Raw genomic sequence first — 20,592 nt, 5'->3', positions numbered from 1 at the left:
AAAATCTAAGTTAATTAAAAAAAAGCACACAACTGCCCCTGAGGAATGCCACTCTAACAATATAAGATTTATGGCGAAAATAGTGAAGTTATATACCTTGACTAGAAAACAACCTTAACGTTTCAATTATCAGTTTAGTTATTTTACAGGGCAAACTCTCGAATTAAAAAAAAAAAAGAACGAAAACAATATTTTCACCATCTAGCCCTCACTGGCTCAGGGGCACGTGTGAAAGGCTTATAAACATAACAATCTAGTTTCGATATCCGTGGGAAGCAGAGCACAGATTTATTAATATGCAAAGTTACGTGTGTTAAAAAATACGGGAAATATATACGTATGTGTGTTTTCTTGTAGCAAAGTCACATCGGGCTATCTGCTGAGTCCACCGAGAGCAATCGAACCCCCTGATTGTAGTGTTGTAAATCCGTAGACTTACCGCTGTACCAGCGGGGGAACGGGAAATATGAAAAAGCAGTTTCATTAAAAATCACCTTTATTTTATTAGTCGTATATTTAAAACATGCAGACGAACATTTACGTACATTTGTGTTTAGCTTCAAATAAACAAACAAACTTAGCGTTTATATAATGAAAGCTTTTGTACCTACAATTGGATTTTATAAGAACCAACCATGTACATATATGTTTTTTCCTTACACCGGTTAACAGTTCGTATAAAAGCGACATTAGAATACAAGTTTATCTTAAGTTAGATAATGTTGTTTTTTAGACAGAAAATTCATAATCGGAAATATGCTATCATCGCTGAAACTGATACATGACAAACACAATGCGTTCTTCGTATTTCAACTCGTGCTTGTGTGGTTTGGGTTGAATTTCGTGCAAAGTTACACGAGGGCTATATGCGTTAGCTTTCTCTAATTTAGCAGTGTAAGGCACCCAGTTATTACCACCCACTTTCATCTTTTAGGCTACTCTTTTACCAACGAATAGTGGGATTGACCGTTACTTTATAACTCCCTTACTGCTGAAAGGGCGAGTATGTTTGGTGTGACGAAGATTCGAACCCGCGACCCTCAGATTACGAGTCGGGTGCCTTAACCACCTGGCCATGCCGGGCCTTGGTCATACTGATGCCAGAAAATTTAACCTACTTTAACCTCTCTGTTTAGGGTTGTTATGTTTCGTACGTCTTCAGTACGGGTGAAATATAAATATTATATTATACAACACGAGACTCTTGTGAGCCAGGTTAATTTACAGAAAGACAAAAAAACAACAACAAAAACTTATTAGTTAATTGTCGGCATCTTTTCATGTTACAGAAAACTAGCAGTAATAGCTTTAACATCGGTGTAGAAAGACATTTAAGAACTATGGTAAATGTGCTGTTGCTTAAAAACAACAAAAACAGATGTAATTATTTAATATTAAACGTATTAAGATAGAAAAAGCTATAGACTAATTTATTTTCATACTTAAAACAGTATTTAAATAGACTGGACATCTGAGCGATCAAACTATTAAAGTTACTGTCTGATCGTTGACATAAATCTTATAATGAGAGACGAAAAAAGGTTCGGATTGAATTTCGCGCAAAGCTACACGAGGGCTATGTGCGCTGGCCGTCCCTGATTTTGCAGTGTAAGACTAGAGGGAAGGCAGCTAGTCATCACCACCCACCGCCAACTCTTGGGCTACTCTTTTACCAACAAATAGTGGGATTGACCGTCACATTATAACGCTCCCACGGCTGAAAAGGGGAGCATATTTGGTATGAGATAAAAGGGAATCACTGATAAATTTCAACGATCAAACTACGGAACACAATAAGGACCGGTAAAATTACTGCTGCTATTATTTAATAATTACTTCAAATTCCACACCATCCGATTATCTGTCGTGAATGGAAACAGCTGATTCTTATATTCGCCCGCTTGTTTAATTTTAAGCCAAAGCTATAGTACGAACTGCGTGTGCTGTGTGCTCACAATGATTTTAAGCCTAATAAGACCTCACTTGTAAGCTACTCGTTGGTAAATTAAGAAGAAATAGAGCGAGAAAATTTGTAAATAAATCGCAGAAAATACGGAAAAAACAACAACAAACAAATAACGTTGCTATCATAAGTTGTTTTCATAAATTTATCTTTTGTTTATTACTAGACGAACATGTACGTACTTTTGAACTGTTCAAGGATTTAGTCGTATATTATGACGAAAAGCTCTCAACGGTCCAGACTGTTCTACTTGCGGTGTCGTTTGATGTCACACACATCGACGAGATATTTATAAATTTTTATTTATAGGACACGCTATTCAAGTGACAGTAATTTGCGAGTCTTCACTTAATAAACGTATAGTTCTTTTCCTGTTGGCTGTCAGTAATCAGGTCACGGCGTGCGTGCACAAAGACTCTTTGCTTGAGGGCATTGTTACTTGTACAATTTTGACAGTGACTGTTGGGACAGAGGCTCGAGAAATTCCTTGATTAAGGCTATCATTAGTTTGAATAGTGCTTAATTCTGTGACAGTTTTATCTTCTAATGATATCTTAATATATGAATGTCTAGACTGTACACCACAGTGGGAGCGGACTCGAATTACGAGAAACTGCAACAAGTCATCGATATGTCGGTCTGACCGTAAACATGTACCCGTTAACGTATTCTTTGTTACCAGATCTCGTACTGAAGTGTGGAATATTATACATACATATACTAATATTTAAATAATACTATCAAATAGTACGATTTAACACTGTAATTGTTTTCCCTTGGAATTCAATACGTTTGTGTTTGTTTAAAGTTAAGCACAGCGCTATACAATAAGCTATCTGTGCTATGCCCCCTACTGGTATCGACACCGGGTTTCTAGCGTTGTAAGTCCGCAAACATACCGTTATGACACTGAGGGGGTCAGTACGTTTGTATGCTTCAATCGTGGGAAATGTTTATGATTCTAAATGATATGAACATTTAGTTCAAAAATATTTTTGATTTTATACGAGACTACTTTTGAGAGAAATAAAAAAAAAACTTTCTTTAATTAAAAAATGCGGTAGGTGACAATGTTTTTGTTTTAAACTCCAGATTCATAATCGGGAAGATATTCTACACATTGAGAGAAGTACGTGACAAATACAACGCCTCCTTCGCGGCTCAACTTCATGTTAAAGTGAATCACTCACGTTTCCAGTTAACATTGTATATATTCATGTTTAATTGCTTTGTAACAAAAGAGTATCCAAGAACGTAGTAAGACTGTGAGGATTACTCCAGGAATTTTGGACGTCCCCATTTCTCATGAAGCATAATGCAATTAAAATTATGTCTTATCTGAGAAACTGATACGTACTCTCTTTTTTTTTTTTTTCCAACAGAACGTATTTGTTACTGCAGAAATATTTCCATTTTAATTTTTTTCTATTGCGAAATATTAATCTTTACACAACAAAAAAATTAATCCATAAGTTCACTCTCGACAGTTCAGCATTAAGCTTCATGAATTACAACACTCAAATTTGGGATTCGATCCTCTCGACGGACACGGCGAAGATAGTTCCTTCTATATCTCTACTCTAAATCTGACAGACATATGCGTTTAATGAAGACTGGTTGGTGGAAATTTATATTTTTAAAACATTTCCTGCGCTCTGATTCTGAAGGCATAATACATTTTTCGTATTAGACACGTGCTCTATCACTTCTCTAGCCAAGCAGTGCTGAGATAAATACGCATTAAAATTACAATTAACATATTTCAACGATTTTATAAATTTACAAAGCAGTAAAACAGTATTCGCTATTATACTATTATATATTAAAATTTATTAATATATGAGTATTGTCTGTGAAGTTACAGTTTCCGTCATAATTTCCGTCGCTTCTAAATTTAAGTCGGATTATGAGAATTTCATGCAAAGCCACAAAAGGGTATTTTGTGTATAGTTGACCCTAATTTTGAGCTGATAGACTAAAGAAAAGGCAGTTAATTAGTAGCACCCATCGCCAAATGTTGGGACACTCTTTTAGGATCAAACAGTGCAATGTGACTGTCACTTATTTTATGGTGCCCACTTCCCCAAAGAGCATATATTGTTTTATCAGCAACAGATCGCGAAACATCGATGCACAATCCAGGCACATTAAATAAGACCACATTCTGTTTAGTGTGTGTGTGCGTTTTCTTATAGCAAAGCCACATTGGGCTATCTGCTGAGCCTACCGAGGGCGATCGAACCCCTAATTTTAGCTTTGTAAATCCGGAGACTTACCACTGTACTAGCGGGGGACATATTCTGTTTAGAAATTGCGGGCCTAATAAAACGCAAAATTTTATAATTATCTATCTTGAACCAACGAGTAAAAATATCCTACTACAACACCAACAACATATGACGGACAGCACAAATGTTCACAATTTGCCGTTACGGTTGGAGTAAAAAAATCCCAAATAAATTTAAAAGTATAAATTCAGTTTTTAGTTGAAATAATTTTGTTCCTGAAGTTTGTGGTTTTATACGCTGTTTATTGTTGTTAATGACTTCCACGACAAAATTCAATAATCCGCCTGACGTCTGATGGTGAGATGGCATGAAATATTTTGCTTTGACCATTATATTTTCTATAACGGATTTACAGCTTATTTATTTTTGTCTACTTACTAAATTTTAATATCAGTCGATATATAAGTTATTAGTAAATATGCATTTTGCTAATAATTAAAGTAATATCAGTAGTATTAAACTGCTTCATAGCATGTGCTTTATTATTTCATTTTTATTAACATATATGAAAAAGTCGAAAAATTGCTATTGTAGGTAATGAATATGAGAAAATCGTAGATAATTTAATTAGTCAAACGCCTATCACCATAAAACCTCTTTTGATGTAAGAATATTGTGCTGCTAGATATGGGGTTGCAGAAGTTAAGACAAATGTTTTATATTTAAAAGTGTATATCAACACAATATCTAATTATTCTCTCGCGAAGGAAGTTACGTATAGGCTTCCTGAAAATGTTTCGTAATAACGTGTTTGTCGGGATCTTGTGTCTAGACGATGCGGGTCTGTCAAATCTTGGAGGTGTCAGTTTGGTGATCTCAGGTCTCTTCTTCAGGTTTGGTTTTTTTGATGACTCGAACGAATTTCAGAACGCTTCACAATTTATTTAACTTCAATTGTCACTCAAAGAAAACCAGTTGTAATTCACCAGGTAGATCAAAACAACTCGATTAACAAAATTAAATTTTACTTAGTTTCTACCGCTCTAAATTTACACTGAGCCCAGGAGGCGTCCGAAATCATTAAAACAGCTCTGCCGAGAACGATACAAGGTATACAGGTTTGGATTTGTTAAGCAAGATTAAGACGTAGTAATAAAAACAAAACAAATACTGTACATTAAAAATTAATTTCGATAACGAAAGTATTCATTCAATAATTGATGTTTTTGCTTCTGATAGCTAGTTTAGACAGTATGTTCAGAGTAGAGAACTATAATGTTTGACCATACGTTAGGCCTAAACGATTACAACGCAAGAAACAGCTTGTCTATATTTAATTTCAATCAAATACTATATAGGCACTTCAAACCAAAATTCACAAATATTTACATTAATTTTCACTTTTGTGATTTACAGCGTGCAAATTATGCACGATTATCTGAATTATATCTCTTTTGTCTGATCGTAAATAGGTACATCTTCAATAATCTGATTTTCAAGCTGGCAAGCGAGTAAGTAAATTGTTTTATTTTCTTCACAGCAACACAAAAATCTCCAAGCTCGTCACCGTGGTTTTTTCCATTAATTATTGTTTAACTGTTGTAACACTTTTACGATTGTATCAAACGCGAATAATTTGCAAAGTGCTTTTTCTCTAAAAAAGCTATTTTTGTGCTATTGTGAGTGTCATTACCTTCAATTATAGCTTGACAATTTCTGTAAAAGTTGTTTTGGTTTCAATTGCAGATTTTCCATAATTTAGCTACGAAGATTATTCGAAAATAATTTTCATTTTTTATGTCACATAAGAGTTTTTTCACAAACCAAGATAAAAAAAACTTTTACTTAGATCAAATTTATACGTTTACCACAATGAGCATTTATCTTTGTTATGTCTTGGTTGGAGAACGATTGATAGAACTCTCACGTCGCGATTGGTGTAGAGAAACTTATCGCCAGTGGTTGTCAACATTGCAAGAATAGTAAAATATATTCCGATTTTAATGAAAATTAATCGCTTATGTAAAAATACGTATAATATTTTGTGAAAAATCCTTAAACCTTTAAGTTTTATAAAAAACAAATAAAAAGAGGAATTAATGTTTATTCATTTGTATTTAAACTACAGGGATTCATAGTAAAGTGATTTTTAACGTTGCTTGGCTCCAGGAGACCAATATTCTGAAACCGTTTATGATAAAGCTGATACCGGGAACTACTTTTCAAGACTATATTGTAAGCAATAAATATATATACTGACATGTGACAAGAATTAAGCCTCAAACTGTTACTAATGTCTTCCAAAAAAAAAAACTTCTATACTAATAAATACTTGTGTTTTTCTCTATCTTTCGCCATTTCCTTTGGAATATATTAATGCGAGACTAGAACTAAAGACAGCTTTAAGAAGTACTCTTAAGCATACTTACAGTAGTTGCGATGGTTACGGACATTTGCGACACAAATGATACCGTGGTTACGTGTAAATTGTTTATGATGCCTCTGTCTTACACTTCTGACATTTTCTGCTTTCAATGTTTACGTAATTTTGTATCAGATTTCATGAAAAAAAAATCTTGTGTGCATCTATATACACGACACCTGTAGTTTGCGTTACTTTTGATAAGTGGGACAACAATAAGTCTTCGGATTTACAATGATATTATAAAATCAGGGGGGTCGCTTAACCAAGATGGCTACAGCAACTAGCCCAATGTGCAAAAACACACACACACAGCAATTCTCTGACAGTCAGATTTGTAAACTCATATTCCAGATTTGGCTTGAAAACTCAAAGAAAGAAAATAAAACATTATAGGGACAAGGAAATTATTTTTATGACTTACAGAAGAAAAAACAAGTTGTTTGTTTGTTTTTTGAATTAAGCACAAAGCTACACAATAGGCTATCTGTGCTCTGCCCACCACGGGTATCGAAACCCGGTTTTTAGCGTTGTAAATCCGCAAACATACCGCTGAGCCACTGGGGGGCAAAACAAATAGAAAAAAAGGAGTCAAACAGACATTTTTTACCGTTTTTTGTTCATTTAGTTGATTTGACTACAACTTTAACTTCTGGTTTATTTATATATAGCTTAATAGAAAAATCTCGGAATCAAAAAGTCGAAAAGCAACGGAAATCCATCAAAAATCTGACTAAAAATGTTAAATTTGTGACGACGAGAAACTCACTTGAAGTAAAAATGTATGTCAGGACGGCTGGTGTGGGTATTAACACTTACTAATAAAGCACAGGACAACGTCTTGACCGTCTTAGGTCATCTTCAGGTTAACACAGAGAGAGTTTACAACTGACCGTTGCCGGGCACGTGTCTTACAGATGAGAGTGTAAACGAGTACTGGAATGTAGGGGGCGTTTCAGTTAGATGTTAGGTTACTAATTAGTATAAGTAAAAAGGTGTTCCTTCATATTGGTTTAATTTTAGTTTTATTTGTTGTGTAAGTAGGGCTTCTTTGATTTTGCGTTTGTTATATTTGTTTCCCTTTATAGTATCTGGGTGTTTTCTGTGGTTCTGTTTATTTAATTTGCAGTGTTAAAAAAAATGTGTGGTCTCCGCTGGTAAAGCGGTGAGTTTACGGATTTACAACGCTAAAAGCAGGGGTTCAGTTCCCCTCGGTGGACTTAACAGAGAGCCTGATGTGGCTATGCTTTACTAAAAAAATTCAAAAGCGTGTGAAGGTGTTCTTTTTGTGTGTTATTTGAATGTGGTTTCCGTTTTTCTGCTTGTTTCTCTAATATAGAAGTTGTGGCAGTTGTTGCATTTTATTTTATAAATAATGTGGTGTTGTGTGTGTCAGTGTAGTTTTTACATAGTGTGGACTCCAGTTTGGTTAAAATATGCGCAGTTTCTTGAAAGTTGTTTATTCAGCAAAGATGTCGCGATTACAAAATCGAAACTTTATCCATAAGTCGTTGAATTTTACTTTGCAAACACATCACAATTATGAAAAACCCAAAGCAATTGGAAAACGTATCTTTATACGATGAATTTTGCACAAGTAACATCAAGAAAAATTAATATTTAGTATTCTTTCCGACTCGGAGCATGGGTTAAAAGGTCCACCCATTTTCATTTCCCCTTCGCCATGGAAGTTTCGAATATCTGGATGCAGAAATTACTTCATTCACATGGGTTCTTTCCCACCAAATGATTTGAAAATTGGTGAACAAAATCACTTCGTTAGGGCCCGGCATGGCCAGGTAGTTAAGGCACTCGAATCGTAATCTGAGGATCGCGGGTTGGAATCTCCGTCACACCAAACATGCTCGCCCATTCAGCAGGGGGGGGGCGTTATAAATTGACGGTCAATCCCACTATTCGTTAGCAAAATAGTAGTCTAAGAGTTGGCGGTGGATGGTGATGACTAGCTGCCTTCCCTCTTGTCTTACACTGCAAAATTAGGGACGGCTAGCGCAGATAGCCCTCGAGTAGCTTTGCGTGAAATTAAAAACAAACAAGCACTCAGTTTAGAATACAACTGATCAGCAATATATTGTACCGTAAATATAACAGCACATTTAGTGTTGTTGTGGTTTGTTACAGGAGGTTAAAACTTCACAGTTTTAGTTATTTCAGTTATCTGATTCTCTTGAGCTCGTGCGTTACATGGAATAACTGGCGACGAGTACTTAACTGAAACTGATATCCGAAATTAACAAATTAAAAAAACAAAAATGCTGTACGCTAGTGTTTCCCTCTTAGGTCAGACAACTATATAGAATGTTTAAGTGCTATTCGGACATTTATCCTTACCAGGTTATTCAAAACTTCCTAAAAAGAAAAGTCCGAGGAGAGATTTTTAAATTTATTCATTTCCTTAAAACCTGCTTGTGTAATTGTTACTGTGTGGTTGTAAAGCCATCAGTCAGCATGGGTTCCCACATTTTGGCCCAGCATGACCAGATGGTTGAGTTACTTGACTCGTAATCTGAGGACCGCGAGTTCGAATCCCCGTCACACCAAACACACTCGCCCTTTCAGTTGTAGGAGCGTTATAATGTGACGGTCAATCCCACTATTCGTTGATAAAAAGAGTAGCCAAAGAGTTGACGATGGGTGATGATAACTAGTTGCCTTCCCTTTAGTCTCGAACTGTTAAATTAGGGACGGCTAGCGCAGATAGCCCTCGAGTAGCTTTGCGCGAAATCCAAAACAAACCAAATCCCACGTTTTATTTAAAAAATAAACTCTTCCTGTATTGTAGGGCCCAGCATGGCCAAGCGTGTTAAGGCGTGCGACTCGTAATCTGATGGTCGCGGGTTCGCATCCCCGTCGCGGCAAACATGCTCACCCTTTCAGCCGTGGGGGCGTTATAAAGTGACGGTCAATTCCATTGTTCGTTGGTAAAAGAGTAGCCCAAGAGTTGGCGCTGGGTGGTGATGACTAGCTGCCTTTCCTCTAGTCTTACACTGCTAAATTAGGGACGGCTAGCACAGATAGCCCTTGAGTAGCTTTGTGCGAAATTCGAAAACAAACAAACAAATAATCCTGTATTGTATTTGAAAGAGAGTTTGTACCACGGTTGGACAGCGGTAAGTCTACGGATTTAAAACGTTAAAATCAGGTGTTCGTTTACCTTCGGTGGACACAACAGCCAGTTTGACGTGGCTTTACTATGCGGAAAAAATACCCAAAAAGGGTTTGGAATAGTAGGTCTCTCACAGGGAACATTTTTTTTTTCAACTCACAATTCACTTTGCGTTGCAATCAGTGTACTCATTCGCTAGATCTGTTATCAAGTGTGATTCGAACACCTTATTTCACTTAGTTTTGTATGAAAACTTTCGCTTGGAATGACAGATCTAATAGTTTAGTTATTTTAGATAAAGGACTGAAAGAAACACGAGATTAAAACACGAGTTATCTTCATTAATACATTATTAACATCATTACCTCTCATGACACGTGCATACCTGATGTTAATTTACATATTTAATTGTTTTCTTACAGACAGTTTTTTGTGTGGTGTTATTTTGTTCGTTGTTAAGGCTTCCACTTCAATTAACCTTGAGTTGATGAGCCCTAGCATCGAGAGCTGTTAATTCTAAAAACCGTTTTGTTTGTTTTTTGAATTTCGCGCAAAGCTACTCGAGGGCTATCTGCGCTAGCCGTCCCTAATTTAGCAGTGTAAAGCTAGAGGGAAGGCAGCTAGTCATCACCACCCACCGCGAACTCTTGGGCTACTCTTTTACCAACTAATAGTAGGATTGACCGTCACATTATAACGCCCCCACGGCTGAAAGGGCGAGCATGTTTTGGTGCAATCGGGATTCAAACCCGCGACCCTCGGATTACGAGTCGAACGCCTTAACACGCTTGGCCATATCGGGCCTGCCGTCCCTAATTTAGCAGTGTAAGACTAGAGGGAAAGCATCTAGTCATTACTGTCTACCTCCAACTCTTGGGCTACATTTTTACCAAGGAATAGTGCGATTTACCGTCACAGTATAACACCTCCACGGCTGAAAGGACGAGCATGTTTGGTGCGACGGAGATTCGAACGCGCGACCTTCAGACTACGAGTAAAGCGCTCTCATCACCTGGCCATGCCGGGCCGACTTAGTTTTGATCCCTGTACTGGGCACAGCCCAAACAGCCTCTAATGTGGTTTTGTGCCTAACAATAAGTGGGATAAAATGCGTACAAATAGTGAGTTCTGATTCTTTCATACACTGTATGCTTTCACTTCAATTTTAAGAGCCTGAAGTTTTGTTTTTAATTTATTTATACAAGGACGTAAGAAGAAACTCTTACGAGTAATCAACAAATATATATATATAAACTTTTCTTTTTTGTGTAGATTAATTTGAGTACTTAGCACTAATAAATAAACCTTGTTCTACGTTACAATACATGCTTTTTCATGCTTTAAATTATTATGATTTTGTGGAAATAATCAGTAATTTACATTTATATGTATAAATGAAAAATAAATACTTAAAAATATTGTCATGCGTGAAAGTTAATAACAGTCACAAGGTTTGAATGTTTTACACTCTTAATGCATGCTAATTAACGACGTAAATAAGACAGTTTTAGGCTTACCCGAATAATCTTTCGGAAACAATCTAATTATCTGTTTCTGAAATACACAGACTTAATTTAATACAAGAAGTTGCGCTGGACTAGTCCTCGGAACATAAAATGGTTTTGTTTTTATTTTTCCAAAAATGTGCGCGAGAAAATGATTTCTTTTGTTGTGACGAGTCTTAAACGAGGAATTTACAGGGATTTATATATATATATTAACTTTTTAGGAAGACGATGAGTTTCACACGCACACTTGTCTATTGCAAAATAACTTTTCATCATTATCTAAACATAGCTCCCTCTGGTAGGACGGTGGTAAGTTTACGGACATACAAAGCCAAAATCCTAGTTCGAATATCCATTGTATAAGTATTGTCCCTTATAGTTTTCAATGTATTCTGTTCGAGTTTTGGATGATTTATGTAAAAGAACAAAATTAAAATCATATTGACCATAATCGGTAAGCCTTTCACCAAACAAACCCACTTGTTAAAGTTTCGCTATTTCAACTTTTCATCTTGCCTACGAGGAAAACGTGAAATTATGCCGTCAAGGCTCCAGAGAAACTGTTTAGTATTTCGATAATACCAGTATCCAATGCCTTCAGTTTTAAAAAGCATGCTAGCCAAGGAATCTACTTGGTGTAAAAGAACCTTCATCTAAGCTTTCACCACTAAGCAATTTTCTGACAGTTTTTTCTGTAAAGCTATGTACACGGCCATAAGGTTTACTTGATGTCATTAAACTGACATTTGATGCCGTTGGAAAGAAGGCTTAAGCATTCAGACGACCAAGAAAAAAGTTTTGGAATATAATGAAGCGTTACAAGACAGGGTTAAAGATCAGTCAGTCATGAAAGTGAAAAGCAGCTTCAATAAGCAAATAAATAAGATCTGAAGAAATCGAATATTCTTTTGGATAGTTTTTGTCTATCTGATTATGCTTAACGTATTTCTAATATATATTATTTTGGTATATAGAAACTATATAAATATAATATTCTGTTTGTTGTATGTCCATGTAACTACTTCTCATGGTATGAATGGACGCTCTCCAAAATTTGTATGGAGGTTCATTAGGTCGATGTGGGGGTACATACAAATTTTCACTTTTGCCTTTTGCGGGTTTTTTGGCAGTTTTTACTTTTTCTTACCACTAACTTTCCCCCTGTAGATGGATGTATAGCAAGTATGGTATGAAGGTTTATTGGATCCATGAGGAAACACATAGACATTTTCAGTTTTTTCTTTATGTGTTTTGTGGTTTAATGGGCGTTTTCGCTTGTTTTATTTTTACCACTAATTTGCCCCCTCTTGATGGATCTTCACCAAATTTGGCATGAAGATTTGTTGGATCTATGAAAAACATTTTTTTAACAATTTTCAGTTTTGTATTTTGCGTTTTGAAGTTTTTATGGGTGTTTTTGCATTTCATCAACTACATGTAAGGGATGCAACTTTTAATGTTCTAAGATAACCATTCACTAATCATGAATTTACATAATTTCCGTCCACGGAACTGGTACTTGACATATATATATATTCTATATTACGCCAGTAACTGAAACAGAAGTTCCTTAGTACCATTGTATTTTTCAACCATGGGTGTTATAACTATCCGTGCATTTAATGCGCCAGAATATAATTGCTAATCTCTCTAAACCGGTTTCAAAATAAACTATCTTTTTGTGAACACAATTTTGGTTATACAGGTTAGTTCTGTTTGTTTCAGAATGTCATACAAAGTTACACTGTTCCTAATTTTGAACTGTTATATTAGACAGAGGCCAGTTGGTGAATAGCACTCGCTGTCAACTCGTAGGCTACTCCTTCTTGACCAAATGGTGGCACGTGACTCTCAGTTCACAGCCCTATACTGCTAAGCGTGTTTGTGTGGCAATGATTGCGAACCATGATTCCTCGATTTCACGAAAGAGGCAAGATAATTACATAGCCTACGCCCCACGCAATAAGATATAGTATTATGCTTAATTTAAACAAGAGCCAGATAAGCCTAAAAGTGTTTTATCTATGTCGTTTAGTACGGAGGAGCTAAGTGTGTAAAACTTTTTGACTGTTATTAACTTTCGCATGTGAATATACACTTATTTCTCCGCAGAGAGACATAATGTTTATCTCGGCAGATTGTCTTGAAACTTAGCAGAGTTCTACCTTTGTCCAATACACCCAGATGCCTTTTTCATTTTTTTATTTAGGTCTTTTTTAAGGATTTTATGGGATCAAAGGTCAAATAACTCCAAAAATATACATTTTTGGCACCTGTGCGATCATATTTCCAGCAATCAAATTGAAAATTTGCACAAATACAATTTTTTATGCATCCAAGACACTGATATAAATATGTTTGTTTTTCCCTTTTTGAATTTTTTAGGGGAACTATACTCACAAAAAAGCAAAATTTTAAGGATTTTTGTTAACTATGCAGCCATATTATGACAAGTTCGTATAGGACAAAGACAACTTCTACAAGTCTCATACATACACGTACAAAAATGTGGGATATGCCTACTTTATGGTCAAAGGGTTGAATAAACCCATAATTTTAGAGGCTTGGGTCAATTACTTTGCTGTGCTTGAATCATTTTAGATGAAATTTACAACAGAGATATTTTTACAGGCAAAACACGTTAGAAATTAAAATGTTGGACTTGCTCATTTTTAGATATTATTGGGAGTCAAGATGCCACAAAAAGCATAATTTTGTGATATAAACACTTTTCGATTTCTCTGTGTTTTTAACGATTTGTCTGGTGCCAAAATTGGCCATGATGGGATTGTGTCGTTGAGATTATTGCGTTCGTTTGCGAATGTTGGCTTCTTTAACTATTTATTTGTTTTTTTATTTATCCAAACAAATTTAAATTTAAAGTACTAATTATTATTACTAGCAGAAAGGCCGCTCTGGTGGCCGTTTGTGCTAGTAATTTCTAATAGTAGTATTCATACCTTTTTGAATAAAAAAATTAGAAAAAGTGAATATATTTTTAATGTAATTTTTCTCGAAAATACTGCACGAGAAAAGTTGATTATGCTGATACAAACCGTATATATTAAAATAGGTCCCAAAACAGGTATTTTTAAAACTCCCTTCTTTTAGCACTATATTTACAAATTACATCAATAATGATATAATCAAATCCTCACATATAGTCCTAGTGAAGGTTGTGTTTTTCTTTGTTTTTGAATTTCGCGCAAAGCTACACGAGGACTATCTGCACTAGGCGTCCCTAATTTAGCAGTTTAACACTAGAGGGAAGGCACCTAGTCATCACTACCTACAGCTAAATTTTGGGCTAATCTTCTACCAACGAATAGTGGGATTGACCGTTACATTATAACACCCACGGCTGAAAGGGCGAGCATGTTTGTTGTGACGGGGATTTGAACACGCGACCCTAAGATTACGAGTCGAGCGCCCTAACTACTTGGCAATGCCGGGCCCGTGTTCTTGTTGTGAACAGAGTACTTTTATTTAAAATTGGGTTCTGTTATAAAGAAATGGTTGCTATACACACCGTAGTTAGTTTCTAAATATTTAAATGTTGAATATTAAGGTTGGAAATTCTTTTTATTAATTTTCGTTTGTGACGCCATTCAATAGATGACGTTACATTGTATTTATTATTTTAGTCACATACATAGATAGATTGATACATGTACGCTACGTTCATTATGATAAGATAAAAAGTTCCATTATTGATAATTTATACAATGTTTTATTTGTTAATCACTTAGAATTGTATATATATATATATTGAAAATGCAATTTCAATACCTAAAGACCTATAAGATACAAATATTTTAATTACTAACCAATAAAAATCAGGCACTGGTCACAAAAACTAGTGCCCCGCTGGTACAGCGGTAAGTCTACTGATTTGCAATGCTAAAATCAGGAGTTTGATTCCCCTCGGTAGACTCAGCAGATAGTCCAATGTGGCATTGCTATAAGAAGACAAACAAACTCAAAAACTAATGTTACAACGTATATCACTGGATGGAATGTAAACAGTAGGAACACTCAAGAATAATTTTTATTATCTCCGCTACCGAAGGTCACGGGGCTATGTTTCCACGCCGTGTGTGTTTGTGAGCAAGATTTCTCGGAAACGGCTGAATGGATTTGGATGAAAGTCAATATACGTTTGCTTTATGACCCATCTTAGAAGTGATTTCTTCTTGAAGAATGAAGGTCAAAGTCACAGCAAGGTAAGGAAAATTCAGTTGTAAACATGGGGACCAATTTTTCACACTATCTATGCTGTATAACTTACTCAAAAAATGATTAAATTTGATGAAACTTGGTGGAATTATATAAAATATTATTTTTCATTGTTCTGCTGAAAATGATCCGTGGCCGTTGATAATGATCGACATACGGAGACATTTTAATTTTTTTTGAGAGCTGAATATTGTTAACGCTGCATGGCTGAGGTATGCGTTCTTCTGAGTGTTCCTCTTGTTAATTCTGTGGTTGGTGTATTGTTTGATCACCCAGTGAGAACAGAAAAACTGGTAGCTTTAATTATTGTACGTTACTATTTTGGTCACACACATAGATGTATACATACACGCTACGTTGATTTTCGTAAGATGAAGGTGTCTTTCTAGTTTATTCTGAGTTTAGTGTATTGTTTCACCAATGTGAGTTGGTAACTTTTACTATCGTACATTATTAATAAATATTAGATTTTGTTTAACCTGATGAATAACATAGATTCTGCCGTACAAACGGGAGAAAGTTTGTAGTTAATGGGTGAAGCAGCTAACGGTCGGGGGAATTCATCCGAATGAAAGTTTGCACGCTTTATTATAAACAGTTAATCCACTCAGACCTTCCCATTGAAAATTATATTATGATCCGTTAATGTTGTTCCGCAGCAGTATGTCTGCAGACTTACAACGCTAGAAACCTAGTTTTGATACGGGGCATTAGGTAGATTTATGCTTAAACAAAAAACTGTATTTCGCATTATGATCCATTGCTGTAATTCACAATAGTAACAAACTAGACTGAAACACAGTGTTTGAATTGTAATTACGTAAAAAAAGGGAAACTCCATAAATTTAATGAAAATGGCATACTGTACATATGTATATATATAACACGATAGTGTTTTGTTATTCTTATCCACAGGTGACTTTTATAGGTATTCTGGTTATATACACACACACAATTTCTTTCATACGTATATATGTGTGTGTGTGTGTGTGTATAAACCATGATTTTAATTACTTCATCAATCAATCACTAATTTCATCAAAATTAAGATATAATAATTATGCACAACTCAAACATCTAACAGCAAAGTTAAATCCAATTTTACCAATAGTTGACGTAGATAATATTTGACATAGGGAGAATTAATACATTTGTGGACGTACCGCATGCCTCCACTGACGCTCAGTCAGTTTTATTCTCGAAAATTCCTCCAATGAGCAAGAAACTGTTAATAAGAAGGGCGAAAATGGTATGTGTTTTAAAAGTGAAGACGTCTTTTCCCTTTGTTCCTTTTCAACTCAAGCACCACTGAGTCATATCGATTACTAACAATTATACTTCACCCCTATGGATATGTATATTTGTTTTCAGTTGTTCTATTAAAAACAAGTACTCTACCTGATAACAGGGAAGTGTCATCGACTTTCAGTACATAACTAAAATGTTTCCGATAAACTGTGATGATCCCACGAGATAAAAACAAAACAAAACTGAAACCGTTTAGTATTGTTGATCAGACATCGATAAGGTTGCGTTGTTAAACCCACAAGACTATTTATTTTTCATAGGTACTCTTCATGTAAGTATCTGAAAAACACTTGAAATTTGTGTAATGTCATTCTTTAGAGCGAATCAGAAACATTTCAACAATTCTGCTACACAGACGAACTGGTGTGTCACATCGGGCTATTTACTGTGTCCACCTACGGAAATAGAACCGCTGATTTTAGTGTTGTAAATATCCAAAGACTTACCGCTGTCCCAGCGGAGCACCAGGGATTTAGTTTGTTTATAGTTAAGCGCAAATCTACAGAATGAGCTGTCTGTGCTTTGTCCACACGGGCATCGAAACCCGTTTCTAATGTGATAAGTTCACTGTACCACTGGGGTAGAGGAAGGAGGACAGGGATTTAGTTTTTTAAAGAAAAGAAACTTTCCCACATGGGGTGTTCAGGGGTATTAGTATTTCTCTTTGTGATAGGCTATTTATTAAACTCAAGAATTGTTTAAATTTAGGTAGTGGGATAGACCGCGACATTATAACGTCCCCACGGCTGAAAGGTCGAGCATGTTTGGCGCGACGGGGATGCGAACCCGCGACCCTCAGATTACGAGTCGCACGCCTTAACACGCTTGGCCATGCGAGGCCTAAAAATATGAGATTGTGGATTTAAATAGAAATTCTTTGCCTTCATCCATCAGCAACACTTTTAGAGTTGGGTTTGTTTTAATTTGACTATTAATGACCTAGGTATTCCGTACAGTTGTAATAAAATTAATTGAATACGTACTTAGCAATAAATGAAGTAGACGACAGTTGGTGTTAGATATGTAGAGGTAACTACGTGACAATAAAACTATAGTAAAGAATAGCGAAGACGTTTGTTTTGTTTGTTTGTGTTTTGAATTTCATGCAAAGCTACTCGAGGGCTAGCCACGTTAGCCGTCCCTAATTTAGCAGTGTAAAACTAGAGGGAAGACAGCTTGTCATCACCACCCATTACCAACTCTTGAGCTACTTTTTTACCAACGAATAGTGGGATTGATCGTTAATTGTAACGCCCCCACAGCTGAAATGACGAGCATGTTTGGTGTGAAGGGGATTTGAACCCGCGACCTTCGGATTACCAGTAGAGTGCCTTAACCACCTGGCCATAGGGGGCCTTTAAGTTAATAATTAACTTTAAAACACACATCCCTGTCGCGCTAAACAAGCTCGCCTATTCAGCCGTGGGGGAATTATAATGTTACTGTCAATCCCACTAGCTGCCTTCCCTCTAGTCTTACGCTGCTAAATTAGGGACAGCTAGCGCAGATAGCCCTCGTGTAGCTTTGTGCGAAATTCAAACAACCACAATGATTAGAGAATAGTTTTAAATCCACTTAAAACAATAGGAATCATTTTCCGGCGTAGCCTCAACAAACATTTTTAAAATGTCAAGAAAGTCAAAATCAAGTAAAACAATAACGAAATAAAATATGTCACTCAACCAAGTTTCTTTTTCTAGCCTTCGACAGCCGTCTTACGTGGGCTGAACACTTCAAACACTTAAACAAATCCATCAGTAAACGAACTGCACACTTAAGAATTATCGCGGAATAAAGGTTACAAACCAAAAACACTTATTAAAATCTATTCGGCATTTTTTTTGTCCTTTAATAGAATACGGGTGTCCAATCACCTTTAATATGTCAAACAGAATTAAAAGCAAAATTCAGTTACAACAGAACAGAGTCCGTAACTATAACTACGATTTCCAAAATTCACCCCAACTGGTTATCTATATAGAATATGCATCATTGACACAATAAATGGAATACTAACCTTCCTCGCACTTAAAATATTATAATAAAGCAGAAAAAAAAACCCTTAACCGGTACTCTCCCCACAAAACAATATCCCTGTACAATCAATACCTAGCCACGAAAGACATTCAAGCACACTTGACAGACATTACTAATTAATTTATGTGTTTTCCTTTTCATCTCTGGGCATAGAACAGGTTGACTATTCGTTGCCTGTCCTGTCCAAATGTGTTTACTCGGGGTTTTCCCGTTTCTTGTCACATCTAATCTCTCCGCACTATTGGATCCCTTGATCCCAGCTATGGCATTGGAATTATAGATCTCAGCCACCAGGTGGCCCTGTTAAAAGGCATGTTGAGACGTACTTTGTCCGAACACTATCGGCTCTCTTTTTATCTTCTCATCAATACCTCATCATGATAGCTGTCATCACCATTAACGACGCCACTAACCTTGATCTCCTACCTGTCTCTTCATCCATCGGACATTCGCTAAATTCTCTAATTAACAAACGTTAACAATAGCTGACACTGTAACCACTAAAGTCTTTGAACCTTTCACAACATCCACACGTGCTGGGCGAAGGGGGATAATTTTATCTCTGAACATCCCAGTTTTGGAAAGTGAAAAACCTTTCCTCGAAAAACTAAATACCTGCCACGAATTTTGTTGTTGTTTTTTGTTCCTTTTCTACGGGGTACTCCCTCCCATACTCACCCCACATCCATCTTTTGACATTGGATCTATAGAACACCCGCCGCCCTGAAAGACCATAAGTCCAACATCGGCTGTTGATTTTGTGCTACCCGTCCTCGGATTTTCGCTAACTAAATCTTCATCGTTTTTCTTTTAATTATTTAAATCTTATATATTTCTATTTTCATCACGCACCTTCTCATCATTGATCTCCTCAAGATAATTAACACACGAGTGGGGCGAAAAGAAAGTATTTTCTGAGCACCCCGGTTATATTTGTCTCCAAACCTATATTTTGGCCCATACAATTTCGAAATCCCTGTCACGAATTTTTGTTTTACTTTTCTTTTGTTCCTTTCCTAAGATCGCTTTCAGAAACATGACTAGCCTGCGTTAATGATATATGTAATTATCTAACGATAAAACAACTCAGTTCCAGCAAATTATAACAACGAGACTTATGTCTGTGTGTATGTGTGTGGCCAATTAAAATTGTTTACGCCGTTTTATTTTATTTATTGGAAAGGATAAACGTTTGACCACTTCCGGAACAACAGCTTCGTCCCAGGTTGTCTCATTAATCGCAGGAAAAACGGTATTTTAAGTATCACAGTTGAAATAGCGATGGGCAGTGTTGGGAAGGAGGCGGAGGGTCATTTCTTCTCTCTCAGCCTATTTCCATCTAGCCAGGTGTTATGAATAGGCAAGATGAAAGGTGTCTTTCGTGTAGGGTGTTAAAACTGCAGCAATAGATCCGCCGGTTGTCTTTGTTCCTGCCCCAAGTGCTTGAAATGTCAGATGTCAAACAAAAGAAATGGGATAATGCTATAAATTGTAGGTGTGCTGTTTCTCTCACGAGACAAATGATTGACAATGTAATGTGCACGTGAGACTTGTTCTTGGCTACACACCCTCTGGTCACTTGACCTTGATTCATTCAACAGTATTGTCAACTATTGTCCACGATCTCAAACACACATACAAAATAACAGCATAAACAACTTATTGACCAATATAATATTAGTGTATTGTTGTATTAAAAGCTCTCGCGATTACCGTACAGTTCTGTTTCATGTATAATTTTTGTTTTGTTGTTACAGCAAAGC

At 36.1% G+C, this 20,592-nt stretch overlaps 1 protein-coding gene across 5 annotated transcripts in view; it reads left to right on the top strand.

Annotated features, from left to right (window-relative positions):
• The window catches only part of LOC143233698 (extracellular sulfatase Sulf-1-like), a 112,908-nt gene that overhangs the window by 22,685 nt on the left and 69,631 nt on the right, over nt 1-20,592 (top strand). For 3 of the 5 annotated variants that reach the window (XM_076470222.1, XM_076470212.1, XM_076470223.1), the window contains exon 2: nt 15,318-15,471. The exons of the other annotated variants lie outside the window; for them this stretch is intronic. The gene's annotated coding sequence lies outside the window, so the exon portion shown is untranslated. The remainder of the gene's footprint in view (nt 1-15,317; nt 15,472-20,592) is intronic. 5 annotated transcript variants of the gene reach the window in all.

This window comes from Tachypleus tridentatus, chromosome 12 (assembly GCF_004210375.1).
Source record: "Tachypleus tridentatus isolate NWPU-2018 chromosome 12, ASM421037v1, whole genome shotgun sequence".
NCBI lineage: Eukaryota > Metazoa > Arthropoda > Merostomata > Xiphosura > Limulidae > Tachypleus > Tachypleus tridentatus.
This window is presented reverse-complemented; position numbering and strand designations above follow the sequence as displayed.